This window comes from Pleurodeles waltl, chromosome 7 (assembly GCF_031143425.1).
Source record: "Pleurodeles waltl isolate 20211129_DDA chromosome 7, aPleWal1.hap1.20221129, whole genome shotgun sequence".
NCBI classification, from domain to species: domain Eukaryota; kingdom Metazoa; phylum Chordata; class Amphibia; order Caudata; family Salamandridae; genus Pleurodeles; species Pleurodeles waltl.
This window is the reverse complement of record NC_090446.1, coordinates 712,598,260-712,624,954: the sequence shown is the minus strand read 5'-3', so window position 1 is coordinate 712,624,954 and position 26,695 is coordinate 712,598,260. Positions and strand designations below refer to the sequence as shown.

General features: G+C 43.0%; 1 protein-coding gene across 1 annotated transcript in view; it reads right to left on the bottom strand.

The window, feature by feature from the left end:
* The window catches only part of LOC138304580 (solute carrier family 22 member 4-like), a 256,341-nt gene that overhangs the window by 121,523 nt on the left and 108,123 nt on the right, over window positions 1-26,695 (bottom strand). The window lies entirely within an intron of this gene.

The following is a 26,695-nucleotide window of genomic DNA, read 5'->3' as shown; positions in this document are numbered from 1 at the left end:
ATGTGGTCCCGACACCTCTGGATTGTTCTCACAATCACAATGTCTTTGTGAGATCAGGTCGATCTGCATAGGTTCAGTAGATTAGAGATTGATGTGTTTTTGGAAGGAGTTGCTCTCATTTAGGTGAGCTTAAAAGACACAATGTTCATCTTTAACAAAACAGGTATTACTAGGAATACATATTTATTATGTCAACCGAAAGACTGCCATGAAGTCCATTAGAAGTAACACCACTAACGTCAATTTACCTTGTGCAGAATCAGGTCATCAAATAGTGGTTGCCAGAAATTGCAGTTGCAGAGTTCATGGTATCCCAGCGGTTGTCTTATGAGTTGTATCCAGAGACTCTAGTTTTGAAGCAGGTACAGACAGTACAGGATCTTGGTGTTCCCCTCCTCCAATAGCCTGAAGAGGCTAGAAATTCTGAGGCCCATCTACTGATAACAGACCAGACTCTGTTCAAGAGGCTCTGGTCCTCCTAAGGCCCATCAACAAGTCATGTGCATGCATTTGTTTTGATTTGATTGCTTCATGTGCACCTGGAGTATGTATTTTCTGCCTCATCAGCTCACTTGCATAAAACCTAGCTGTGCCTTGGGAGATGAAGGCACAGCTTTACTAGTGATTTGTACTGGGTTCACATCACAAAAGTGATGCAAACTCAGTGAAAAGTGTTGTGGTGTGATGTACTCTCCAATGCGTATCTGTGTCACTTTGCATTACTTTGCTTCAAGAGGGCATAACATGGGCCGCACATAGGCATTTTCATGCCACCACCCATGGGTTTTGATGCAAATCCCTATCTACTAACATTTGTAGACAGGAGCTTTCACCAAGAAAGTAAGCCTCCTTGAGGCAGGAGTGTAGCCTAAAGCACACATACAAAGTGGGTCAAAGTTTAAAGCACAGTGTCTGTAATGGAAAACTCACCTTCCAGTACAAAAACTATGCTAAACCGAATACATGCATCCTTGCACTATTGTGCAAGGGTGTGAGCCTAAAGTGCAACAGGGCTGAGGAGAAAAATAGTATCATATCTTATAGATATGCCACTGTTGTGCACCCATACTTTAATGCAATACAGTAATCAAATGTATTCTCTTCGTGGCATTGTGCCACAACTTGGAAAATCTGCCCCTTCTTGTCTGTTTGACTTGGCGGTCACAGTGTGGGTGCCACCAGGTCTGCTATCACTCTGCCTGTGCTTCAAGGGGTCCCGATAGAAGATGGCTCTATTCTGAAGCAAAACAGGCCCTCTCTGTTTGCTGTGGAGACAATGAAAGCAGCTGCTGTGGACCCTTGCAAGCTACAGTCAGAAAAAGTTTACATACCTACATGCCCTATGTTCATATCCTTAACTTTACAAGCAAAGGCACTCATTAGGTGTCAATATGACTATAAAAACCCTTAAGGCACACCATGTCAGCTAAGGAGTTCCTGTTTTAATTTCACACGCTAAATTTGCTTGAGGAAATGTGCTTTTCCCACATGATGCTTATTTCAGAAAAGTGTTTAAAGTTCTCCCTTTCATCGCCAAGGGGCTCATTGTTCAAGCACTTATCACCTCACGGCTATACTACGGAAATGCAACCTGTTTTTAGGCTCACCAAGCTATGTTAAAAAAAAGTTGCAGGTGCTCCAGAACACGGCTGCGCACATGCTTCTTAATTTGCCCAGACATAATTCGGCTAAACCTGCCCTCACGGCTCTTCACTGGCTTCCCATCAAGCAACAACTAAAGTTCCAAATCCTCTGCTGTATTAACAGAGCTCTTTATGCTAAGGGTCCCCCGCTTCTACACTCCCTAGCTACCTTTTATGAGCCAACTAGACATCTTAGGTCTTCTTCAGCAGCATTAGCAGTGATACCGCCTATAAAAAAAGTCAAATGGGGTGGAAGATCTATGGCCTTTCTTGGTGCTAAACTCTGGAATTCTCTGCCTCTTTCTCTTCAGCAGACTAGACATCAATTATTATTCCGTTGTGTTTTAAAAACCTGGCTGTTCTAACTTCTGCGCCTTTTGCCTAACTGATGGAGATTTTTGCCTCAAAACGCTGGGAAGCTTGAGGGCAGCTATGCGCTATATAAATCTAACATAACGTAACATAACATAACATTTGAGCTTTTTTCCATCCAAAATCAAATTCTTCTGTAGCAGATACTGTGAACTGAGCCATGTCTTGGTGAGTTCAGGGTGTGTATGGGTATTCAGACCTGGGCACGATTGGGAGCTCTAGAGTTGTGGCTGAAGACGGTATAAGTTTCTCAGAGTGCCTTTCAGTGGGTCATAAGACCACATCATATGTTCATACATTCCTTTGCCTCTCTGTGGAACAAAAGGAGTGGTGGTCGCGTATGTGACAATTGTGATTGCCATTTTATGTAAAATTGTGTGAAGGAAGCTGTTGAAATATTGACAGTGACAAAGGATGAAAAATGATCTCTTTATAAGTAAGGAGAGAGATAAAAGGAGAGAAGACATTGTGAACATGTGGTGACACAAGGATGCAGAAGACTGAGTGAGAAGGCAGTGATGAAGAGGAAGGAAATGGTTGAGATATGCAGGGTTACATTTGTTGTTGTGTGGTTTGTGTGGATTCAATAGGAGTGTACATTAGACCTGAGAATAATTTTAATTACCAGAAAAACTGGAGTAATCTTGGTGACTCTGCATCACTCCTCTGTTGCGAAATTACCAAATTTCTCAGTTACACCTATTCAAGTAATTAAGAGTTATTTGGGGGCACAAATCCTACCTAGGGGCACAGGAACAACAAACCTAGAGAGCACAAGCGACTGCTGCTATTCATTTCCTGTTCTATTTAGCACTCTTTTCTTAGCGCAAAATACAATGTCTGGCCCATTTTGAGAGAAGAGGGAGTATTTTGTGCTAATCAAAGTGCCAAATGCTGGATTACGCTTCTCGCATAGTTCTGAGTAAATAAGCATAATTTTGTGGCAATTACCCATAATTATGCTAGAGGCAATTATTCAAGTCACGCACACCACTAGTGTACATGCAGCTAAGCTGGATTTCACCATGATTTGTTGTAATTATCAAACCCTGGCCTAAATGTGCCTTCATAGAGCAACAACTACTCTCCTAGTTGTACCCCATAAAGAGTTCTACTGATGCTGAAAAAGTGCTCCAGTAGTCTTGCTACCATAGCTATTGGGTGAAGCTCATACAACGTTTTACTAGTCGGATGACTGTACCCCCAGAGGTTATACTCCTATGGCTACTGGTTAGACTCCATAAAGTGATTTGCTGATGGCGTAACAGTGCCTCCCAGGGTTAGCCTATTTTTGAGCCATAACAACTTCAACCCTATCCCATGGAGTAGGACACCGCTCTTTTCTTGCCATCCAATGCTTAAATTTCACTCCCATAAAGAATAAGGGACGTCAAAGAAACTGGTATTCAGAGCATCCAACAAAGGCTAGGACTCTCCTAAAATTCAACATTGTCAATATCGAATGACACTCATACTCACTTTTGTATACCACCTCATGTGTAGGGCATATTACCTGCTGCTGTGATGAGTTTGGAGCACACTCTCTGGGCTTTTATGAATGACATGACATTTCTACACTTTATTTGACACCTCAGTCAATATCCTTCCACATCCATACACTGTAGAATTTGGTACTATCTATAGTCCACTTTAAGTGTGCATTGAGGCCTCGCAAGAGGTAAAGAAAACACTGTAAAATTGGTAAAATACAATCAACAAAACAGGTACAGAAAATACAACAGAAATACTAGAATAGAATATCAGTTGATGAATAATGGTTATGATTCCCCACTTTCATGGACATCAACCTGTAACAAAGTCACACTGTTTCTAAATATATTTTAAATTCATTCTCTTTAGTACTTTGTCCTTATCCCACCATGTACCGATCACTGTTGCTGTTCCAAATCGTTCAGCTGCACCATTCCATGATTCCAAATAACTTTTGAAGAGAAACAATTGTGTGAAATGTAATTTTTTGTTTAAATCAGGTTATGTTTTAAGCATTGTTACCAGCCCAATGTGTATTAAAAAGCACCAATCACCAGTTTTACCCGAAGTCACTTAGGGGGAACCTGTCTCCCTAGTCTGTTTTAAAAAGCTTCATTTCGCATCGATGTTTCCGAACGTTTCCAAAGAGAACCCCTAACGTTCTGTAAAAGTTTATTTAAATACTTTCTCATTTTGAAGTCTCAATGCAATATATATTAAAATGAAGCATTTGATATGGATGCTCATAAACATAATTGGAGAGAAGCAAAAATGCCCCCCAAAGACATTTGTTCCCAGTACCCCACAAATCTTTCTAGCTAGTCTGTAGAGTACATAAATAAGTTTAGTGAGCAAGAAAACTTGATTTATGTCATCCATTTCCCATCCACAGGGAACAGTAGGCTATGTATACCACGAGAGCCCACTACATCTAAAGGCAGGGTATGCAGTCTCGTATTAGAAGGAAGTTTAAAGTCAAACATAGAAAAGTTGGGGCGGGGTAGAATCACAGGACGAACCTACTAGATCCAACATTACTAAAGATATGTTCCTATCACCATTTAGACCTGGCCATACTTCACCGATATGTTCATGGTATAAGCAGCAGATATCTAAAAATCAGAGGCACAGCTTCAGGGGGATGTTTGGGGTGTTACACCCCACTAATAAATGTATTTTCTGATGTATAGTTAGGTACAGGTGCTTTCAGAGGGTATAGAGAGGTGTCTGTCGGATTGCATGCACACACTGACAAAAACACACAATCTCTCTAATCTTTTTTGAAAGCTCTAAAAATATTGATTATTTTACAAAATATTGCTTTTTTCTTACTTAGTACTCCTACGGATCCACATTCCTCTCCCTTCCTACTACCTTTTAAGCTCCTCTTGTGCTCCATGATTGTCCTCTAATGTATTTTAACATAATACAGTAGTATGATTGTTTGAAAAACAGAAGCTCCTCCCCCACCCCAATCTTACTGACCAAGTACGCCTCTGCGAAAAATCCTTTGTTGATTTTTGCTTGCTTCCTCCATGTATCTTCATGGCCCACCAGGCTTCCCCATAGCCCTCCTAGATCCAGAATCCCAAGGTCTGTGTTTAATACTGAATTACCAAGGCACACCAAAATAGTCCATAAAGTCCATACCATAGTGGAATATATCAATCAAAGTTCAGAACACGTCTGTGTGATTAGTTGGAATGTATTTATCCAAGGCACGATAAATCCAAAGAACAACAGCCAACACGTGTTTCATCATCAAGACTTTCTCAAGACATAAATTCGTAAGAGCAATATCCAAAAATAAGGTGAAATTCATGCTATCCTTAAAATGTTCTATGGTAAGCTGTCTTGCCAAATACTGAAAGATTGTTAGGTATTTTTGTAGTCGCTTGAGTGCTGTAGTGCAGCCAGTACCATGTAGCACTTCACAACAGTGATTCGCTTTTATGAACTCTTCTGAAGGGCACAAAGTCTCTCAGGCAAAATTACTTGATGCTTATTGTTTGTGGGCGAACGCCATTATGCCTCTAAAACCAATCACCACCTCCCCCAAGGGGTAGGAGCCTGTATGTGCATTATTACAGATGGGAAGTCACACACTGGTCACAAGTCTGTCCCAGTCCTCCTCATGCATTATAGTAAATGCAGCTCACAGTAGTCCATAACTCACCACACCACTGATCTTAGTGTTACACTAAATCTCTGGGTTTCAATGCAGTACATATGTTAACATTTTAATAGGATCTTCCTGCTAAAAGGTGAGTAGCATGATTACGAGAGAATCTGACTTTAAATTACTTCTGCCACAAACTGTCACCAAACAATGTTCAACTCAGTCAATAACCATAAATTCAATAGAACCTAACAATTAAGACGGATAATATATGCACACTTACAGAGAGCTGTAAGTCTCATTGCTTTTGCCTTAGATTTCCCTGTATTCTTCTCATTGGTGGCTTCGAATTTTCAATTCAGCTTTTGTCTTCTGGCTCCCCTGCAGAATTTTAGATTCTGATGGATGTAAGGGAAATCCAAAGTGTTCCTTGGCATAGTCTATAAGTCAGCAAACCCCTCACCCAGGCTAGGGTACCTCATTTTTACCGTATGCTGCACCCCTGTATGTGAGGACTACAGATGTCCCATATGTGCACTCATTTATCTTTGAGTGTATACGTGGGCATGTGCGTCTCCATGGAAGAAGGCGTATGTACCAGCGAGTGGGTGTGTGGGTGTGTAGATGAAATAGTGTATTTGTTTGCGGAGGTAGTGGGTCTTTGGTGGCCTATCAACTTGGTATAGTGTCAATGTAGCAGAAGCTTTGTCCAACAGCAATAACCTGCCTGCTTGAGGGCTGGCTTGATAAAACAGAACAACTGCCAGCACAAGGAGCCAGCAATGGTTAGGAGACTGGTGTCCTGATGTATCCTAGACGTCGTGGACACTACCTGAGGAGCTAGGAAAAGCAACCATGAAGGAACAGTGCCAAGATGCAATGAGAGCTGCTGTGATGAAAAAATAAAATGGAAACCAGCAGTGAGCAGTAGCTGTGACACTGCCGGTCAGGCTGTGAAGCCTGTACCAATGACAGAAAAAAAAATTGTATGCGCAAAGAAGCCCTCAATGTTCCTTATCTATGTTTTCTCTAGATCGAGGCAAATGGTTCATCCCTATCCTGGCCAGCGAAATATTGATTCCTTTTGGAGCCTCCCACTTTTTGACCCTAGACCGCTACCCTTCCCAGTATGAGCATCAGACCAGTAGGTACCCACTTTCATACTTATAAACAAAAGTACGCTGTTCCACAACGAGTAAAGTCCACAGGGGCACTCCTAAGTTACCTAGTTGCGCCCTGTTTCCCTGGATGTTGGATGGAATCACTGTTTCCAACTGACCTACCAGGACTGACTGACCTTAAAAAAAATTCAACCATGTCTGAACCGTTTCAAAATACAGGCCCACAAACACCCCGTGCAGCAAGGCAACCAAATATTTGTAACTACAGCTGCTCAATTCGAAGATAATGGCCCTTGAACATATCTGAGCAGGCACATACCATTAGTGAGAACCACAGGAGGCTCCAAAGCCAGTTACAAAAACTATTTTCTAGGATCCTGCTAATACAGCCAGTTACCCTACCCTTATTGATTTTCTCAGTTGGGTGATCAAACTGGACTTTTAACCCACACTTGGAGGCAGGGAACAAAGTGTACTGAGCTATCTGACCCAAGGAAACAGTGAGACTGTTGTACTAGCCGGGTTGGCACCTATTAAGCCACTGTAGACTATTGAGTGACAATTGAAAGGTTATTATCAGCAGACGTCTCATTGACTAGGAACATTGGAGATTTAGAGGGCAACCAAGACTTTCCAATTCTCCGTAATAAACCATTGCCCTATGAATTAGTAGGTTATTCCTTCTTCAGATTTCTAAGCATTACAGTCTTTTCTGAGGTAATATCCTCGCTCCTTTAATGGTGAAAACTTCTAGTATCCGTTGTTGTGTTTATGTTTAACTGCTCTACATTTCAAACTGTTTTTTTTAAAGAAACTAACACTAACTTGCCATTTACTTTTATTTTTGTGATTATTTTTTGTAATACTGTATCTGAAACCAAGCCACCTAACCACCCATTAGAGCAATGTTTTCCAAAGTGTGGGGCAGGGCACACCAGGGCAGATTTGGGGTGGGTGGTCAAAGTCCAAACAATAAAGACGCCTCTATATTCTGTATTTATCTTGCCACTTTTGCTGCGCTTCAAAGCCAGATGTCAAATGTCAGGCTATGTCTTCTTACAAATTGCTGCTTCCTTCAACATGTGAATTGGTGTCTACAAACTCCTCTCACTTTGCAGTCACAGAAAGAAAAGTAAATTGAATTATGTGACAGTCTTGCTGGAGTATAGTGTGTTGTAGGAAGGGATGTAGGGTGTCATTGTAACACAAATCAAAATGTAAATACATGTAAAAGAACTGTACACATTCAGAAGTTAAGAAAGCAAAAATATAGAACTTCATTTGTAGTGTGATGGAACCAAAGATTTTAATAGGATCAAAACAAATCAATACACTTTACTTGGTGGTGCACAAATGATTAGCTGAAACCCGGTTTCCACACTATATCATTTGGGTGTAATGTAGTTTTATCAGTGAAACTTTACGTCTGGGCAAATCTAGTAGCCATTTCAATGGAAAATGTGGTCTGCAAATGACAGGGCACTGCTACACAATGCTTTAGTTGCATTATAAAATCACCCACCTCATGTCCTTTAAAGCTAGGTGGGTCACAAAAGTTTGTCATTCTAAAAATTGGGTAGTGGTTCTAAAATGTTTGTGAACCACTGTCCTAGACAGTAAACTTTCACTTCTTGGTCACGGCTACAGTAGGACAGTAAAGGACACAAAGGGTGTAATGCTGTAACCAACTGCAAGCAAATGTATCTAAGACCTGAGATAGCTGGGGAAAAGCTTGCTTATGTCACACCCAAACATTAATGCTCTGTAGTTCACACTGGTTGCCATATGAACTGAAGAAAAGGCTAGGTCCAGGCTAAATATAATTACACCGGTGTAATTCATGTCATTTAGAGAAGTTAGCATTACCCTCATGAACTTACACCATTATGCCGCATCGCGTGATTTCCCCACAGTTAGTGGTTAGTATAGTAGTGCAGGACTGCAGGGACAGCATGAACAGACACCGTACGAGTAGCTGTTGTTCACAGCAGGTTTGTTTTTTGTGCTATTTGTTTACTGAAAAATGCATCCTTTAATCAAAAAACGACATGAGGAAACACTTCATGATAAAATATAGCGCTCAATGAAGGGTTAGCAATTATTATAATTAGGCGTGATTTTACATAATTTGCAAGGAATTTTGCTTAAATACACAAATGTTTTGCATCCCTAGAAAAGACCTAACTGGTTAAGTAAAGAGAGCTTGATGGCTTCGCGCGGCAGGTGGTCTCCAGGCAATCATGGGAGAGCAAGCGATTCCAATTTGAGATTAAGGTGGTGCACAAAGGAGAAGAAGTAGAACATTTTTTATTCTATTTTCTCTTTGATTCCATTTTTCAGGCTAAGAAATCACCATTTTTTTTGCTGATTGATAGTCATGCAAAACCGGAGTAAAATAAAGACCACGGGGTATACTTACTGAGACTTGGCGCTGTGTTTGTGTCTCAAAAGTTATGCAAATCAATGCAAAATCTTTACTTTCTAGCGCAAAATTTGATTTGCGCTGGAAAATCACTTGAAAGTAACAGAAAGCAACATATAACGCTGCTTTGCATTACATAGCACCAAGGTGGCATTTCATGGGTGGTGCATGGGCTTTCCCATGCAACCACCCAAGGTTATTGATGCAAAACCCTATTTTCTAAAAAGTAGACAGAGGTTTGCGTTAAAAAATAACACCCTTATCAAATACACACTGTCACCGAAAAATGCTTTTATTCCTCTGTTTTTTTCCGACTTTGCATGTGTGCTGACTGTACAGCACACATACAAAGTGGGAAGTTTTAACGTTAGTCTGATCTGTGTATTTTGTACTGGACGGTTACACTTCGAGTACAAAACCCATGCTAGACTCAAGCAGACACCATTCAACTAAGGTGGATAGGTGTGTGTGTGGCACACCGCTGCCTGATTGTGCACTGACGCTATAGAGAGGGGAGGAGAGTGCCATAACTTTGTAAATATAGCGCTCTCCTGCTCTCTCCTCATGTAGTGCAGCATTTTTCGCTGCTGTTCGAGAATTTGATAAATATACCCTCTAGTCTGCCAAGCAGTGTGGGATTAGGAAGTCAAAACGGAGACACAACGTGAATGAAAGCCAATATGTGCCATTAAATTATAGATTTCTGTCTTAAAACAAGAGATTGGAAAGAGTCACTCCAAAGTATCTGTTTTTAATGCTATTGAAGATAGAATCTGTATCTTCTGTTGACACAGTTACGAAATCTTCTTTCCTCTATTGAACAGCACTACAAACAATTATCAAATATCAACAGAAATCAATTTACAAAAGGTTACTCTAATCAAACATATTGCAGCTAAAACTTTAACGCATCTCTTCACATTTTCCAGTCATTAATTTTCTCCATGATGTGTCCAAGCAGCACAGCCAAATTATCTCAATAAAAATATGGGTGTAACCTTCCATGACACATGACTTGTCACAGGTTTTGGAGCGAGCCAACATGATTATAACTCCACCCATCTGAGTTAGCAATTATAGTTAGTAATTTCTCAGTCATGGCAGACGGTTAGAAAAAGGTGAACACATAGCGAATTCGAACTACCAAATCAATGAGCACGACCATTAGCCAAATAGTTGACTCTCATGCATCAGTAGCCATGACTCAGGGAAACGAGCTAGTAAGCTTTAATGACTTCTTATCACGTCCTTACATTAAAATAGGCCACTAATTCAGGATGTCCAGTGTGCCCGGCCATGTGATACATTTGCATTTATTGAATGAAAAAGGCTCTCATTTGCATATTCAGCGGTTTCTCAAAAAAGATCCCAATTTGTAAAATATTTCCTCGTGCATCCATGCATTTTGCAAAGCATCCTTTCTGCACTGGGGCACCACTCCAGCCCCTGATGCAATCCCGTTAATGAGGGAAGATCAGTCTTTCTCCATTTACATGCTGTATTACACTGTGACATAAGGAATCCTAATCCCACATGGGTCTTAGTTGTCATTGTTCCCTCCCAACTGCCATGATCTAATACCAAAGGGTGGCCCACCACCACTGGCAATTCCCTCCAAATTTGTTGCCAGTAAATCACAGTTTCAGGGTATGACCAAATAGCACGCAGGAATGTACCTTATGTGTCTGCACAATGTGGACATTGGGGTGAGGGAGCTCCCACCACCTGTCACAGTCTGTTCGGGTGGCAGTATATTCTGTAAAAGAATTTAAATTGTATGAACTTCAGACATGAGGCAATGGGCAAGGGGCCCAAAACCATATTTGCTTCTACTTATTCATCATCCTCAAGAGGTCCACAGTCTCACTTCCATTCTTCTGTCAAGTGTAGAAGAAGGTCTGGTGCATTTAGAATAAGGGATTTATAGATCCTAGATATAAACCTCTTACACAGTTGGCCCATTATTACTTCAATTTCCAACTGTTAAATTCAGGCACTTCCACAAGCCACTCTCTGAAGGGCTCCAAGGCGGGTGAAGTTATATTTATCTGTTGAATTGGTGTTGCTAAGAGCAAATTTATTTGATAATTCCTCAAATGTTTTGATGTGGCTCAGTTCCCACACTTCTCCCAACCTGAAAATCCCAATGAGGTCCCATGCACGGAAACTCTTTAGGGCAGTCAACTGCGGGAGGCATGTCCCATTTCAGACGTGTATTTCACTGGTTAGCTTTTCTTGCCATTAGATTCTCTTGAGAGCAGCGTTCCAGCGTATTAGTGAGATTCTTGTGATAGGTGAATGGGAGCTCCCTATAATAAGGACTACAAGTCATGTGGTTCCAAGAGGTCTAGTAATAATCGCACAGCGCAGCCTGATCTATCACAGAAAAGGCTGTCATTGAGTGCAACTAGCTGTGAAGATTGTACATCGGGTATTCCTTGCCCACCTGCATAGGCAGATTGAAAACATTTTCCATGAGATCCGTGGTGTTACAAGCTCATAAGAAATTAGTAAGCAGTGTAGGCATTGGAAGAAGTGCGCTGTCAGCAGATAGGGTTAGTTTTGGTGATATTGAGGCGGAGAGGAAGGTAACCTTCATAAAAAAAGGGCACCCTAGCTGGGTAGTGTTGTTGTTCCAGCCTCTTTTTTAACATAGGACTAGAGTGTATTTAATTGTGAGATCCTTGATGTAAACCCCAGATGTAAGGGAGAAAATCTTGCATTTAGACAGAAAACAGCATGGTTGTTTAGGAATTAAGAGCCTGATTTAGACCTCAGCGAAGGGAATACTCCATCACAAACGTGAGGGATATCCCCTCTGGCATATTACAATCTCCACAGGACATACTGGGATTGCAATACGGCAGACAGGATATCTGTGATATTTGTTACAGAGTATTCCCCTCTGCCAAGATCTAAATCTGGCCGTAATTCTTCTAAAAATTGGAAACCTTACTTGAACAAAAGTAAGGAGAATCTTTTACTACTCAGCCAGAACCTTGTGCTACAAAGTAACTTGCCATCAGTAGTGTATGTTGGGTGAGTCGTTGAAGTATTAAACAACAAATGTCTTTGACAGTAAATCATAATATTTACTGTGACTGCTGGGGTGCGGGCCAAAGAATTGAGAAGATTCTATCTTCTTCCACCTGTGGAACATTTGTGAGTGCATCTAAACACAGAACTGTGTTTCTCTAAAGATTGTGAGGTGAAGCTCGTACACAAGAAGGTACAGCTGCAGTGTTTACTGGGGGTATCCCAGCCCAAAAAGCCTCACTACTCTATTAGTGACAGTGTTCCCTGAGACTGGTTTTGGTGAGTTGGGTAAGATAGTGCAAGTGTCTAGTGCTGGGGAAGGGAGGTTAATGGCCTGCCAGACTGAAGACAAAACTTGGAAAGTGGGCTAGGACCTGTTGGGCCCCAGCCCCAACAGTAATTAAAAGCTTACCTCAAACCAATTCCTGTTTGGCCCTATATTTATGTACTTAGCTTTACAGGCAAATATTACTAATGGGTTTCTCTACAGTTATTGTAAACACTCTTAAGGTCAGTGTCAGAGATACAGTCAGTCCCTGTTTGCATTTTACATGTTATCTATTGGAGTAGCGTAATTTGGACTCTATCCTTCATGCGTCATCATTGCGCAATTACGCATTTATATCTGACATTATATTTACTGTGTGTCTTAATTATATTAACGTGTCAAACATTTAAATGCATTAATGAAATGTAATCACCCAGAAAGTGAAGCTTTGTAAACATGTGTACTAATGTTAATTTAAAATGCTTTCGTGTATTCATTATTCACTTTTTATATTTATGTTTCAAGCTATATTTTCATGAGTAAACATGCATTCTTTTATTCATGTCTTGCATTTATTTTGAAAGTTATAAATGTGCATGTATAATCATGTATTCGAAATGCACTTTAAATGTTTAGTTAAAGTTAGCCTGACTAAAGGCCTCATTTTGAAATGTACTTTGCTTGGTTAGCATGTTCTTTCTTTTGCAAAAGCGTTCTTATGATTTTCATTAGCTAAAGAAAGGAGTATTGTTGTATGTATTAATTTACTGAGAGTAAGTCCTAAGAAGAGAAATTTTGTCAAGGACCGTGGAGACTTAATGAGCAGGTGAAGCCTCCTAATCATCGTGTACCCGGAATGAGAGATGCTCAAGGTTGCAGTAACTGTCTAAGTTTTGCGGGAAGGGAAACTCAAATGATGTTGCAAATGTACACCACGAGAAGTGAAAGGATTGGTTCTTGGTGAGGTAGGTGGAGATAAGAATGTTGCTGAAGTGTCTGTTTTAACTAATGTTGACACTCTTAGGAGTTACAACAGATTCCCATAGACTTTGAGGTGCACAGACCTCTTTGCTTCCTTTGTTCTTGTAAGTGTGAAGCTTTGTGCTAAACACTTAGGGCCTCATTACAAGTTTGGCACTGGCAGTCATACCGCCAACAGGCAGGTGGAGAAGACCGTCAAATTATGACTGCGGCTATATTCCCTACGGAATACAGACAAAGCAGTGTCAGCACTGCCACTGAGGCCAGACTGCAACGGACAACTAAAGGCACCAGCAGGCCAGAGGAGACCATGTTTCCACAAGACTTTTACAAGGCTGCACACTACCAAGATTTCTGCCGTGGTCGCACCACCACAGAAACCCAGGCGGAAACAAACTCAATGAAACGAGATACTCACTGACAGGAAGCTATACTTGTCCGGACCCTCTATGGAACCAGAACTAGACATCATCCTGCTGCTCCTGCTCGCCGAAAGACTATGGAATCTTTGCAGTCGTCAACAACAGCAACCATAAGTACACACACTCACCTGTTACTGTTGTATATTGTTAATTTATGTGCACTTACATAGCATACCAAAGAGACGGGGTGAGAGTGCTACACTCATATGTTACTGTACACTGACACGCACACTCAAATACAGCCACATAGACACCTGCACATACATGGCACACATACTACAGCCCCCATACACACATACACCACCGTCAAAAGCACACACTTATGCACGGAAAGACAGCACAGGCCCAGTCTCACACAATATCATACAACACAACAACATGGCACAACAACACCACAACTGCACAATCATAAACACATTGGCAAGCACTGATAATAGACACTACACAAGGACACATCACACATTCAACACAACGTACAACCAGCAGGGAATGAACGCACACAGTCACAAAATCATACAACTCACCAATCGACACACGCATCACAAATGACACAGCACATCGTACCCGTTAAAGCTGACAGCCTATGGTGATCATCCCCCAACGTTTTGCCTGCCTCCCTCCCCTTTTTGAGACTGTTTTTGCTGGTTTTAGGACTCTGCGCACTTTACTACTGCTAAGCAGTGATAAAGTGCATATGCTCTCTCCCTTAAACATGGTAACATTGGTTCATACCCAATTGGCATATTTGATCTACTTGTGCCCAGGGCCTGTAGATTGAATGATACTAGTGGGCCTGCAGCACTGGTTGTGCCACCCACATAAGTAGCCCCTTAACCATGTCTCAGGCCTGCCATTGCAAGGCCTGAGTGTGCTGTTTCACTGCCACTTTGATTTGGCTTTCAAAAGTACTTACCAAGCCTTAAACTCCCCTTTTTCTTCATATAAGTCACTCCTAAGGTAGGCCCTAGGTAACCCATAGGGCAGGGTGCTATGTAGGTAAAAGGCAGGACATTGTAATCTTTTATATATCCTGGTAGTGGAAAACTCCTAGATATGTTTTCCACTACTGTGAGGCCTGCTCCTTTCATAAGATAACATTAGGGCTACCCTCATATACTGTTTGAGTGGTAGATTCTGATCAGAAAGGGGTAAACAGGTCATGTTTAGTATGTCCAGAATGGTAATAGACAATAGTGGTTATTGATGAGTTTGGATTTAGTATTACTATTTAGGAAATGCCACTTTTAGAAAGTGAGCATTTCTCTGCACTTAAAATCCATCTGTGCCTTACAGCCTATCTCCAATCCACATCTGGGTTGGGCTGGTTGACAGCTACCTTGTGCATTTCACCCAGACAACCACAAACACAGGATACCTAGTCACATCTGCACTCATCTGCAAACTGAATGGGTCTTCCTGGGCTGGAAGGGTGTAGGGACCTAACACTTACATTTCAAAGGCTAGTGGCCTGCCCTCACACAATGGAGTGCCAAATCCCCTACTGGGACCCTGGCAGACAGACCTATACTGAAAGGGGACCTTGTGCACTTCAAAACCACTCTTTGAAGTCTCCCCCACTTCAAAGGCATTTTTTGGGTATATAAACTGGGTCCCTGACCCCACCAAATCAGACACTTCTGGACCATATCCTGCAACCTGTCAAGAGGAGCTGCCTGGCTGCCCAAAGGACTCACCAGGACTGCTGCCTTGCTGTTGCCCTGCTGCCTTGCTGGCCTCTGACTTTGCTGAGAAGTGCTCTGCAAGGGCTTGGATTGAGCTTGCCTCCTGTTCCTGAAGTCTCAGGGCCAAAAGGACTTCATCTGTTCAAAGAAACTCCTTGCGCAGCGAAAATCAACGCACAGCCTGCCAGAAACGACGCACAGCCTGCCCAGCGATAAGAAAATCGCTGCATTACCAAACCAGAACGGCGCAGCCCCACTCCCCAAGTGAAGATCAACGCAGCGCCTGCATTGTGACCGGAACTTCAATGCACAGCCATACCGGATCGACGCATAGCCGAGCCGGAACAACGCTGCCTAACTTCCTGAGTGAAGAATTGATGCAGCGCCTGCCGTCCGACAGAAGCTTCGACGCATCACCCACCGGATCGACGCAGCACCTGTGACTTCATCCCGCATGCCCAGGATTTCCACGCATCGTCCCTGGGCTTAAAAAACCCCCCACATCGCAGTAAGGATCCAAGACTGTGCGTCGGAAATTGACGCAAAGCCCTTGTAGCGTGGGAAGAAACTATGCATCGTTTGTGCCGCATCGGAAGATCTGACGCACATCTTCCTTTTTCCACGCATCTCCTCTGCGGTCTCCGTGAGTGCAATTTTGATGCAAACCAGGTTCTTTGTGCACACAAGAGACAATTGCTGATTTTTAAAGACTCTTCTTAACATTGCAAAAGTGATATTTCAACTTGTGCTTATCGAGTCTTTATCATTTTTACCTTAATTTAATCAGATACATATTTTATATTTTTCTAAACCTGTGTGGTGTATTTTTATGGTGTCTTCACTGTGTTATTGCATGATTTATTGCACAAATACTTTACACATTGCCTTTTAAGTTAAGCCTGACTGCTCAGTGCCAAGCTACCAGAGGGCTGGCACAGGATAATTTGGACTGTGTGCGACTTACCCTGATTAGGATTGTGATCCCTACTTGGACAAGGGTGTATACCTCTGACAACAAGAGCCCCCGTTTATAACAGTACCTATCATAACATTCACAATACATGCACACTCACACAGTCAAAGCACACAAAGCCACACACCACAGCAATTTACACGTCAACGCAAACACCACAGAATACCATCAGAACAACATGTCTGCTACATACACATGACCACCACACAACAAAAGCACTGCACACACCCTCACAAACTGCCCGCACAATACAGGAAGTACAAGCACCAAAAACACACAAATACTCGCACACAACCAATGTCAGCCAGGGACAACTCTAACCTAATAAAGAAAATGCAGAACAAAAATGTAACCAGGAAACCAACAACAGGTTGGTCTTAATATATTTCTCATGAAATAAGATTAAAGGTGAGAGCCATAGGCCAGCCCACAGTCCATGATTTGTGCACCCAAAGCACATATTGGTGCCACTAACTTGACTCCGCCTGCATGAAGGACAGTTGCCTCAAACTGAACTCCGACAAAACAGAAGTCCTCATTATTGGCTCCACACCCTCTGCCTGTAACGATTCCTGGTGGCCCACTGCCCTCGGAAATGACCCAGCCCCCACCAACCACTCCGCAACCTCGGCGTCATCTTAGACTCATCACTCTCAATGGACCGACAGGTGAGCACCATCTCATCGGGCAGCTTCCACACCCTGCGCATGTTTAGAAAAATCTATAAGTGGATCCATACCGAAGCCAGAAGGACAGTCACCCAGGCCCTCGTCAGCAGCCGCCTCGACTACGGCAATGCACTCTACACCAGAACCACTACAACACATCCAGAACGCCTCCGCCCCTCTCATCAAGAACGCCCCACGACACAGCCACACCTCCGCCCTTCTGAGAGACCTACACTGGCTGCCTATCGACAAGAGAATTACCTTTAAGCTCCTGAACCACGCCTACGAGGCCCTACACGATGCCGGACCAGCCTATCTCTACCACAGACTCTCCTTCTACACTCCCACCAGACAACTCTGTTTTGCCGACTAGGCCCTCGCCAACATCCCCTGCACCTGGAAAACCACAGCAAGAGGAAGATCCTTCTCCCACATCACCACAAAGGCTTGAAACACCCTCCCAATCCATCTCAGGCAGTCCCCCACCCACCCTGTCACAGTTCTGGAAGGACCTCAAGACCAGGCTCTTTCACTGATCCTCAGCACCCCCCCCCCCACCTTCCCCAGCGCCTTGAGACCCTGTCAGGTGAGTAGCCGTGCTATACAAATCCCTGATTGATTGATTGACTCCTGACTGCCATGTAACCTCCACAGGTAGAGGCATCAAGGGGGCAGGCAAGTACCTCAGGGCTAATCTTGGGGGGCGGCAGAGGGGGGAGGTTTGGGCTTAGGCTTGGGAGGGGGTTTGGGATTTGGCTTTGGAAGGGGGGTCTTAGCTTTAGGCTTTGGGAGGCTTGGGTCTTCTTGGGAGGGGTAGAGTTCTTGGTGGGGCAGGGGTATAAGTACTTGCAGGAGGGGTAGGGGAAGCCTTTGAGGTGAAAGGGATTGCCTTGTAGAGAGAAGCAACACGTTTAGGGACTATAAGTGGGGGGAGGAGTAGGGAAAAGGTCAAACTCCGAGAGGAAAGAGTTTTTGCACACACAAGGACGGTCATCACAAAAGGGTTTGGGTGTGGAGGGAGAGGGAGTGGTTGTCTGAGGTGTTTTTGTGGATGTCTTGGTTGTGTGTTTTGGGAGGTATGTTTGTGGGTGGTGGGTGTCTGTTGGGTGGGTGAGTACAGACATTTATGTGTGTTGGGCTGAGGAGTGTGGAGTTGCTGGGAGATGCTGTGGTGTGTGTGTGTGGCTGTCTGTTGGGGTGTTGACTGCAGGTATGGTGGATGTGATACATTTAGGAGTGTTAGTGGTTGTGGTGTGTACGGGTGTGGTGACTAGGGTGTATGTCTGAGGATTTGCTGTGGTGCTGTCTGTGGGTGGGGTAGGTGTAGTGGCTGGTTCTGTGAATGTTGGTGTGGTGTCTGCAGGTGTGCTGTCTGTGATGCTAGGGATGGTGGGGGTATAAGGGCAGGTTGTGACTGTTGATGCGTGCACATCTGAATGTTGGTTGTGTGTATGCCGATGGTGTGTCTTGTAGTGCTTGTTTGTCTGAGCTACATTTGGATGTTGAGGGGGATGCATGCCTGTCTGTATGCTTTTGCTGGGTCGAGGAAGAGGTGTTTGGGATTGGGAAGAGGAAGGTGGAAGGGGAACAGCAGACAAAGGGTGACTGGCTGCCATCAATATGGAGGCCAGAGCCTAAAAGGAACTTTGTAGGCCAGCCAGTGCACTGTGAATGCCCTCTAGCACTACTCTGGTGGATTTGAGTTGCCAGTCCCTGGATGGCATTCACAATGGTGGACTGACCCTCAGACATCGACCTCAGGAGGTCAATAGCCTCCTCACTGAGGGCAGCAGGGCTAACAGAGGCTGGGGCAGAGGTGCCTGCTGCAAAGGAGACGCCCACCCTCTTGGGTGAGCAGGCACGGCCAACTGGGTGGTGTGCTACAGGAAGGGCGGTTGTAGAAAAAGGAGTGGCAGACTAAGATGGTGCTTGGGTTGTCCCAGATGGGTCTGCCACCGCCAGGGAGTATCCACTGGAGGGAGAGTCTGAAGATGATGAGGTGGATCAAGTCTCACTCGTGGCACTCCCCTCGTCCTTCGGGCCACTGGGTCAGTCGGTGTTGATGGTATCATGACTTGAGGTCCCCTGGCCAGCAGCGACCAGCAGCTTTCTCACTCGGTTGTGCCCCATATCCTTCACCTGCCTATGCTGATGATGGAAAACAGAAAGAGACGAAGGGTCATCACATTCTTTTCATACACTAACATCACACTATACACATCATTTACATTACATCTAGTTGTACTACATCCCCAGGTAGAACCAGGTTGGTGCCAACATCATGTCACAACAAGATACAATCTACACCTCTATATTACAATAATGTCACACACCAGCTAAGCCACCTATCTCAAACCTACAATGCCATCATATCTGTAGAGCTATCACACTAACCATTCCATGACAAGCTGACTTGGCAACATGAATCTGGATCCCTATGCACAGCAACATAGTCAACCAACAACCAAGCAATGGAAAGTAGTGGTAACATTGATTTCCACATATCACATACACAAACTCTATACATACATGTCATGTACCAGGAAAGGAACCTTATCATATGCTAAACATAAGACAGATGTTGCATACAAGCCAAAACCGTTTCATGTCACAGAGTACACAACCTTCACGATTGAAATTTGCAAACATGCACCTACTATATTTGGCAATTCCAATATTTGGAGTATGATAGAGTCTAAACACAACACCATCACATTTACCAATAGTTATGTAGGAAAGGATGATAGATACTTTGTTGATCTACTCATCTTAGTCATTCTCCACCTGTCAACAAAGTCTTGCACACTCATAGGGGCCTATTTATCCCATAGCATTTAACCACAGACAACCACAGGTAGCATGACAACTCCTTAAATACAATGAACATCTGTCATGTGCATGAAGGCCACATACAATTCAACGTCTCATGATGAGTGGCAACATTAATAGCCCAATGTTTGAGTGGCAACATCCCAATCCACAATTCAGACATGAGTAGTCTTACATCTGTATAGAAAAATGTCAATGACACAAACCACATCTGAGGATACCATGATAGAGACAAATACCTTGAGGCAAGTCAAATGACTGAGTACACATACCATTCCACCCACATGTGATTGTGAACTACCACATCTGCACCACAATGTAGTCAGTGCAAACAATATGTTTCAATACTAAAAGCATTCAAAATATATCCAAAGTGGCAAAAGAAAGTATGTGTCTGCTACATTACAATGTTTATTTATGACAAAACCTTACAATGTACACATGATGTTGGCAAAAACCAGTGAAGAATGTAACAGTTAATAAGATGGTTTGGCCTATTTAGCATGCCCACAACACAATGACTATGGAAACAGCTGTGTAGCCACCTACCATCCAAACAACATGTGCAAGGTACTAACATTCAGAGCTGTGATATAAATGTATGTGTTGCAATAGTGGGCTATGGTTTCCATAGGATGTAGGATGTCCACTCAGATGAAACATTACAGGGGCCAGTATACAGCCTACACTTGCCAAATGGGTTCACCTGCTAACAGCTCTTAGTAAGTTTAGCAAGTATGGAATGGGAAATGTCAGATGGACATCACAGCCTCACATGAAGATGTCACTCATCAGAAACCTCATGAGAAGTAGGAATGACCTTAATTTGTCAGACTCTATGCTGCACAAAGAAATGGATCAAGGGACATTGGAATGGATTAAGGGCAACAACCTGAACAACTTACTTTCATGATATTGGGATTATGGATCTTTAGGTGGCAATGAACAACCAGCAGGGTGCTTAACAGAGCATACTGGTGCACATATGACCCAGTCACATGTGCATCATCATATGCTTGTGTAAAGAAGGGATAACGTAGGAGAGTAATATGTCCCTATACATACTAAATAGAATGTGCACGCCTGTGTACCAATGTTGAGGACTATACATCTTTGTGTTCCTTGGAGATATTTGACTATTTGCACTTACCACATTGTCATTGCTTAGATTCTATCAGTTGCTACACTGACCTGGCATAGGGATGAAAATGTGTCAAGTCAGTACTTACCCCCTTATGGCTGCTGTGCTGCCCTCAAACTCCCGTCCAACTCAGGGTTAGCCACTGCCAATATGCGGGCTATTAGGGGGGGGGGGGTCATGGTCCGACAGACACCCCTTCCTACTTGGGTGGACATCTGCAGTTGGGCCTCTGTGGTCTTCCAGGCCCAGTGTCTCAGGTCCTCCCACGCTTCCTACAGTGGGTGCTCCGCTGGCTGTGGATACGCACTTTCTTGGCGATGGCATGCCAAATTCCCTTTGTCTGATGGGCGTTGACCTGCATGGATAACACAGACAAGAGGAGAAATCATGTCCACATGCACCAGACCAATACAAGAAGGGGGAAAACAAGCTAGTGCAAGTAGCCATACACACACTTTCTTTAACATCCCCTTTTATGTGGAATGGCAATCTGCAATCAGGCCGTGTATGAAGTTGAGTCAGGCATACAACATGCATATCCAGCACTAGGTGTCGGCCAGAAACATATGACCAGACCACAAGCATGTCTTAAAACATGGTATAAGGGTTCAAGTATTTATGACACACCTTAAATTTTCTAGTTATACAGTCTGTAGGTGGGTCGGGGTACAAAAATCACACACTCCCTACTATGTATCAAGGCTTAACATCTATTTAAGCACACGTGCACATGTTCATCTACCCACACATACTATCCCAAACCTTCATTCAACTACATTTCCTGAACATCATCATGCAATCAACATTTCAAACATTGGTATTGCATTGCACTTACCTGCTACTCTGGTGCACCATAGAGCTGTCCGTACAGGGGTAGGACCTCCTCCACAAACTTGTCCAGCTCGTCAGCTGAGAAGGCAGGGGCCTTATCACCTGTAGGACATGGCATGATTGCTCCCAGAGGCAGTACACCGCAGCTCAGGTCGTGGAGGTCTTGCTGGCAGCAGTGTAAGGAGTCAAGTGAGGAATGAAGTATGAGATGGTGGTCGCGTCCACCATGTACAGGACCGTCACTTCCAGCGGACGTCTCCATTGGCCCAAGTCTGCCAAAGGCAGCAATGTATTCCAATGGCAATGTCCACCACGGTTGTGTCCACCTACTGCCATGACGACAGACGCAGGCGGAGTTAGGTCACTTCCTGATGTCCAGTACAGTAGGTCTGGCAGCTGCCATTTTGAGGCTCACATATGTACGTTGAGGTTATGAAAGGTGCATCATTGACTATGAAATACATTTATGACATTGTGTTAACTGCTGGCATTATGAAAACTTATAAAAGTGCTGGTATAATGCAGAGGTTGCTAAATTGCTGTAGCCTGAGTTATGTACATGAAATAGTATTGTCGGCAGAGTAATGATAATCAGAAATTAGTATAGCATTACCAAATATGTTCAACATGTTAAGTATGTTGATGTCACTTTTACTGTCAGTGACTAGCTTCTCCATTTACAGAACATGCTAGGGATTCCTGATGCTGTCCCTTGTGCTTGGGCAACTGCCTACAGAATTCACCCTGTTGACTATCCTTTGCCACAACTCAGTTTTCCTGGCTATTGATGTTTGCTGGACCTGTGCTCCAAAAAGTTATGGGTCTACTCTGACAATTTCGCCCACCATGACCCTCAACTCATCATCAGTAAAACGTGGATGTTTTTGTGGGGACACTGTAGTGGTGGATGAGACAGTGAGGTAGTGCAAAATGGGGAAAAAAACTACCATTTGTTAATGAGGTGTGGGTGCTGTGATGTGAGTGGGGCGACGTTATTGTGTATTGTGTGGGATACTAAATTAGGTGTTGTGTATGATGTGCAGGTGTGGGATGAGTGTTGAGAGAACTGTGTAGGGGTGCCTATTGTGTGATTTGGTATCTGTTAAAAATGTTGGCTTGCCTCTGGCTGTGTGTGGTGTTCTGGTTGCAAAGGATTGTGGGTTGTGTAGGGGTGTGTTATGTAGTGCAGTTAGTAGCTGTGGTGGGTGTGTGGATGAGTGTCAGGTGTAGGGTTTTCAAACTATCCAATGTGATGTGGTGTATTACTGATGTGACCGCCGACTGCTGCGGTTCGCACCGCCAGTGGTTTTCCAATATGGAAAAACCGATGTTGTGATTTGTGGATCATAATATGATCAGAGTTTTTTTGGCGAGCTGACGGTGCTGGTGGTGAGACTGCCTCTTTCCCGCCCTGCAGTATCCTGGTGGTTTTGGAAACTTGGCTATTTTTGGCAGGCTTAGCTGTGTGACTCTTAATGCGTCAGTCAGATCACCGCCAATATGGCAATCTTTTGGCAGCCGCCACCGCGGCAGTCTTGCCAAAAGACCGCCAGACTCATAATGAGGCCCCTGTTAATTTTCTGGAAGACTTCTACTGAAGTCTTCACTATGCTGACACCTACTCGTATTTCCACATTTCTTGAGATCTCTTCCATAAACCATCCTTATTCCTAGCTTTAGAGCCCTGATTAGATGACTTTAGAACTATTTCATGTTTGGGAGAGAGAATTGGAGTTGCTTTAAGGAACACCTATTTCTAATTAGCAGTTTCTCTACTGCAGTGGCTGCTACTGTTTTGTATCGTAGTCTATTGAGACTGAACCTATTGCGAAATTTCAGCTTGGCAGCTGCAATGCTGTATCTTCTGAATATATTCCTGGCATTCTTGTAAACTGGATTGATCATTAATTTGAAATAATTATTTCACCTTCAATCACTGATTGCTGGTCCTTTTTAAGGGCCTCACAATATTTTGAAATGTATTATTGTTGTTATCTCCCTTTTATGTTTCAAGTCAACTTAAAAAGATCTATCAGGCTAAAAGATTGTGAATTATGCTCCTGCGTGCTCTCACTTGCACTAGTAACTGGTCATGATTAAGAGCTCTAGAGCTGAGGCTCAAGAGAGTGCACGTTTCTCACAGTTTCTGTCAATGGGGCATTGTGGTATCAAGACTACATGTTCATCCAGTCCCTGGCCCCTCTGCAGAGCTGAGAGGGCGCAGGTCACATATCTGCACATTGTAATTGTAAGAAAATGTATGACGGAAGTCCACAGCTGTTGAAATATGAACAGCAACATAGAAAAAAAGTGCCATGCTTTAGGTGAGTTTGCGGGTTGTGTGTGTGTGTGTGTGTGAGGATGGTGGAATGGAGGAGAAAAAAGGAAGTATGTGCAGAAAGAAAGAGTAAAAGTACATGCTGAAGAAGAACGAGATGAAGTGTGAGATATGCAGATGGAGGGTTTCAGAAATAGGTGGTAAGCAAAAGAGTGTACGTTTCATGCAGAGGGAGAGAATGCAAAAGAATGTGATGTAGCTCCAGGTAGGAGGGAACCCACAGAAGACCGCTAGTCCATCCACAGATCTTAGAAGTTTTTAACTCACTGCCTCACTTTTTCATAAATGATAATGATGATTTCCAACAAAATACTTTTACTCATGTTTTTAATATTGCCAAAACATTTTGGCAAACCCAACAGGTCTGGTTTCTTTAAAGCATATACCCATAGTTGCATTATATATCCCTGCATGCAATAACAGAAAAATCATAGAGAGGTACCAGATATTATTCAGGTGGCATGCTGCATGAAACATAGGATTTTAGGGGCATATTTAAGAGCCCCTAGTGCCGCCATAACGTCATTTTTTTAATACTAAAGCGGCGCTATAGTGGCTTTTTCCCTGTGTCACTTTGCAAACCCTTGCGCCACATTATGCATGGGCATTCCGGCGCTAGGAAGCCTGCATAAGTGGAACATTGAAATTTAACAGATTTCACTGCACCATTTGTGGAGTCATTTTTAACACCTGGTCGCAGCAGGTGTTAAAATGACACTCCCATAGAAACCTCTGGGCCTCCTTGCACTTTACTACAATAGCACAAAAAAATGTGACGCTATTGTGTGAACGACCGCTATGGTGCACCGTATTATAAATACAGTGCAACCATGGTGTTGCTCGGTGCCAGTAGGGTGGGTGCAGAAAAAGTGGCACATCAGCTTTGATGCTCCACATTTCTTAAATATGGGCCCTAGTTTACATGTTTTAAGCCACACCTTAATTACATAGGCCAGACCTCTTGGAAAGGGTTCCTAGTTGGACTTTTTAGACTACAACCTACGCACTTATTTCATTCCACTTAAAGCACTGTTGAATACATTTTGCAAACTTACTGTGTGAACCACAGTATAGCATTTCAAAGCACATAAAGTGCCACTTCCATTCCCTTTATGTCGAATGCACGTTAATGTCAACAAGCATTAACAAACATAAAGGGGCCACAACTATTCAACATGACACAGGCAGACAATGCTGGTTGCTGTACAAGGTCTCCAAAAGAAGGCTCAAACAACTTCAGATTCACAGAGGACCAGAAATATGCCATTATTTCATGCCTACCTCTTTAGGGGCAATAATCACAAAATTTAATAGGAGAACCAGCACATGCAATTAACAGTGTCATACTATCTAAGCTGACCTCTGGTTATGGAGGCTGAATTACAATTGAGGTGTAACTTAAGATCCTGTATTTTGTGGAGAACGAGCAAAACCCTATTTTCCGACTCCTCGAGGCGAGAATAATGGCATAAGAAGTTTGTTAGTGGAGTCTCCTCTGGAGGATAATCCCCCAATAGGGTTGTATGACACTGAATCGGAAGAAAAAAAATATTGGCATACCAAAAACAGCTAAAAATAGAAAAGAGAGAGAGAGTGAGGGCCCCTTTCGTACAAGGGATGGGGCACCCACATCTACCGAAGGAAAAAAAAACAAGTTCCCCTCAAGTCAAACTTCTCCACACTCTAACTCACTCAAAACAAATCATATACTACCAAAGTAAATATTCATATATATTTAGCTAGTAATTATTCAAAATTTATATCACTTAACATAATACATATTAAAACCTTATTTTAAACCAACCTCATTAAAAACCTGTATACATCCAAACACCCCTTTTTCCCTTTTTTGAATAAAAACAACCTCACCAGGAGACAAGACACAACAAAATACATATTACTTATCACTGATAAGTCTAATTGTTACGTACGTTATTTGAAGAAACCTTTTTCATCTATAACAACATGCTACAAAACAAATTCAGTGTAATTAATCGAAGTATTTCAGTGGTTTTCAATTATAATCACCACCTTCTTCAGGACAAAAGAGAATAATTCTCCCGGTCGCAATAAGAGTTTTCTAGGACTTTGTCAATCCTGTTCAAACTTTGGGGTATTCTCCTTTGAATTAATTAATGCATTATTAATCATCCCCTCCACTCATGTGTGGACTTTCTCGTGTATCTTTGTATATCCACACCCCTTCAGCTTGCATCTATCGCCCTCAAGGAAGCAGTCATTCTTCTCTTTTTGAAAACCATTCAAAGGTTTCTTTAAATGGGGATCGTGGCATGTGCTGCTTATTTACTCGCTTCTACAAACATCCATATCTATTAGAAAACCTTCCTTTCTTTGATC